Source organism: Curcuma longa, chromosome 8 (assembly GCF_044706935.1).
Source record: "Curcuma longa cultivar G26 ecotype Majalengka, Jawa Barat chromosome 8, ITB_CL_G26_1.1, whole genome shotgun sequence".
NCBI lineage: Eukaryota > Viridiplantae > Streptophyta > Magnoliopsida > Zingiberales > Zingiberaceae > Curcuma > Curcuma longa.
The window spans coordinates 12,585,430-12,589,082 of NC_133868.1; positions in this window are offsets into that span (position 1 = coordinate 12,585,430).

A 3,653-nucleotide genomic window follows, 5' to 3' on the forward strand; every position below is an offset into this window, starting at 1 on the left:
TCTCCTTCCTTCTTAAGGATGGATGCACGTATGGGCTATCCAGAGTTATAGTCCAATCTTTTTTATTATTATCTATATAATTATCAGTAAATTAATACTGGTAAATTAATTTAATAATTTCGTAAATAAAGAAAAAATTCATTCAATAAAAATTTAAAAATAGATAAAATATGGAAAAAAAGTGAGATGATAACATGCTTGCATGAAATGAACTTGGACCTCTTGACAGGCTCGGCCAACTTGAGATCAGTCTAACCCACCTCTCATTCCTGGATTCGTCCTTGTCTCTAGTTGAGGTTGATTGAGATAACTCAGTTCAAGTTGATTCAAATTAGATTTCGATGTTTGAATAATATATAAGTGGTAAAGTGAGACGTCGAGTAGATATCTTAATCAAATACTTGATAATGTCAGAAGTCTAATATGACGTTGGCATGAGACAAGAAAATTTTAAATGTGTCATGATTGACGGGACACTTAGTAATCTGAAGATCAACAAGAAATTGACATAAAGACGAAAAATCCAAATAGGGTCATAGTTGACTGGACACTTAGTGATCGAAAATCCAATAGAGAGTTGACATGAGAAGAGAAGTCCAAGTGGGACATTGAGGACCAGACACTTGACATGAGAAGAGAAATCCAAGTGGATCACGAATGATCGGATACTTGACATGAGAAATGAAGTCCAAATAGTCATGAAGAACAGGACATTTAGTGATGATGATAATTCTGATAAATCAAGGTTGATCGAATGTTGGGCAATAAGGAAGTCTTGACAAGTCAAGATTGATCGGATATCAGGTAATGATGAAGTCCTGACATGTCAAAGTTGATTGGATACTAGGCAACAAAAAGTCTTGACAAGTAAAGGTTAGATGCTGAGCAAAGAAAGTCTGGTAAGTTTAAGTCAATCGAATACTAGGCAAGATGAGAATTCAACCTTGATAAGGTTGAAACATGAGTATTATTGATTGATTGGTGTATCAATCAACTGATTGACTCTAAACCCCCAAAATTGGGATTTAAGGTCTGTTTAGATTTTGCTACATTAATTAGGGTTTCTGCTATAGTAGCTAGGGTTGCTACAGTTGTTAGGGTTCGTTGCAAACCCTATACCTCAAAAATTAGGATTTGCTATAGTAGTCCAATTTAGGATTTTCTACTATAGTACTTTTGCTACTGTAACCAATCAATTAGTGGCTTCCAGTAATTAATTGGTGGCTTCCAACAATCAATTGATGGCCCTATAATAGCAAATAGAAAGCTTCCGAATCGATTGGTCAGTTTGACTAGAAGCAAGCACTCAATTAGTAAAGTAACAAAGATCCTTCTATAGGTTTAAATTGTCAGATGTGACATGACAATCGATTGGTGACCATAAACAATTGATTGTCAGGCAAAAATCAATCTGAATGCAATGCTATAAAAGAGGATTTTGAGACAAATTGAAACAGTCAATTCTTGGAGGTTTTGGAGTAAAGTATTGTTGTATTTACAGACTAACAAGAGGCATTTCTAAGCAACAAAAAAGGATCCAAAGCAAGTTCCTCATTGTAAAGTCGTTTTCAATTTCATTTGTGTTTGTATTCATTATCTTGTAAGAACAAGTTGTAAGAGGCTTCTCCGCCTCCGGAATTCGAGTTCCACTATCTTTCATATTAGGAGAGTTTGCTCCATGAAAGGCAAGGATGGAAATTTTCTTTATGATGGACATAAAGTAATGGCTTGCTATAATGGACGGATTTGAAGCTCTTAAAGCCAAAAATGGAAAACTTCTTTGGAAAAGTAAATGGACTAAGGAGCAAGTCAAGAGATTTGAAGCTTACAATAAGGCAACCAAGATTTTGGTTAATATGGTTCTTAATGATATATTATGCAAGATAGGTCAATATTGGACTGCAAAGAATCCATGGGTCAAGTTGGCTAAGCTCCATGAAGATCCAACCTCAATGCAAAGTGAAGACGAATCCAAAGAAGGAGACTCTTTATATCAAGAACATGAGGATTCAGAGGTTGAGATATATTCAACATCTGAGAAGGATATTGAGCAGGCATCCACCTCAAGGGTTGAGGGAGAGCGTAAGCCCATAGCGTTGAAACAAGAAGAAGTCTCGACATCCGAAGCCAATGAGGAAGAAAAGTGTGTCATCTCTATGAGTAAAGATAGCTCAACTCTTGAAGCTATAACAATTTCAATTGTATAAATAAAGATCATATCATTTAAAAAGGACACTACAAGAGCAAGTATCCCAAATTGATGAACAAGAAAGTTTAAGTGACATCCAAGGTGAAGGAGAAGTCAAGAGAAGTTAGCCCTGTGACATGAAATGGCAAGGAGCACAAAATGTGCTTCTTGTGCAATCAAAAAATATTATCAGAATCAATGCCCAAGGGGAAGGAATCTGACAAAGAATAAAGGAGGAAGTTCAAGTCAAGGGAGAACTCCTAAGGTATCATTTAATAATTCAATTCCCTTGTGCCATGATAAAAAGCATACTAGACTTAAGTTTTATGAATTTAATGCTTATTATCATGAAAATAGAAGACATGATAAATCCAAGGATAATTTTAGGCCATATCATGCTAAAACAACCTTACCTAAAGATAGTAAAGTAGAAAATAATCTAGGTAAGAATCCTAAGGAAATTAGACACATGCCTAGAAAAAGAAATATTCAAGACAATCATGAAAAATCTAAATTTGAGGATTTAAGGCTTGAAAATTAAGTCTTGAGGTCAAGACTTGATAAATTAGAGAAGATCATAAAAAACATGAAAAATGAGATTAAAGGGTCTAAAAAGAAAAATCTAGAATTAGGTAGGTAAGAATCATTCAAAGGCAAGAAAGACTTGGGCCACGAGTCTAAGACTAAGGAGAATGTATCATTTTACCATAGAGTTCTATACAATTATGAAACTAACCTTAAGTCTAAGAATCAAGTCAATGTTATAAGGGAGGTTATCTTTAGTGTTAACCTTGAGGAAATTAGCATGACTAAGTGTTCTAAGAAGTTTAAAAGAGTCATTAGGAAGATATCTAGGGAGGTTATCCCTGATGAGTACCTAGTACACCCAATGAGCTCCAATAAGTTTTGGATTTCTAAAAGTGGGATCTCTTCACACTAAATGCATGTGTATTGGGTGTGTCAACCCAAGTTGAAAGGGTAGTTAACCCAACTATGATGACATTGATATTTTAGGGTATTTTAAAGATATTGTGATATTTTGATAATCAAAATTCAAATCTTATCTTGGAAAATTTATATAGTGTGCCAATAAAAATTGAGTTCTTAAGTTGATCAAAATTAGTACAATAGGATAGAATATAAAAGGGTGTCAAGTTGGGATTTTGGCATATTTGAGGGAGATAGATCGTTTATATCAAATCGTATATTTGATATAATAATTAGTTGATAACATTTAGATTGGAAATCTAGATACATTTATCATTGTGTCATAATTATCATGTTATGTATGCCAGATCATATGTTATATCATCGATTTTATCATGAAAATTAAGATATGCCAAGTCATAAATACATTATTTAAGGATGATAGATTCTCTTTTAAAAAATATGTATTTGATGTATGCCATACCAATTCTCATGCATAAATTTTAAATCCCTATAATTAAGGGCAAATGACATTAGT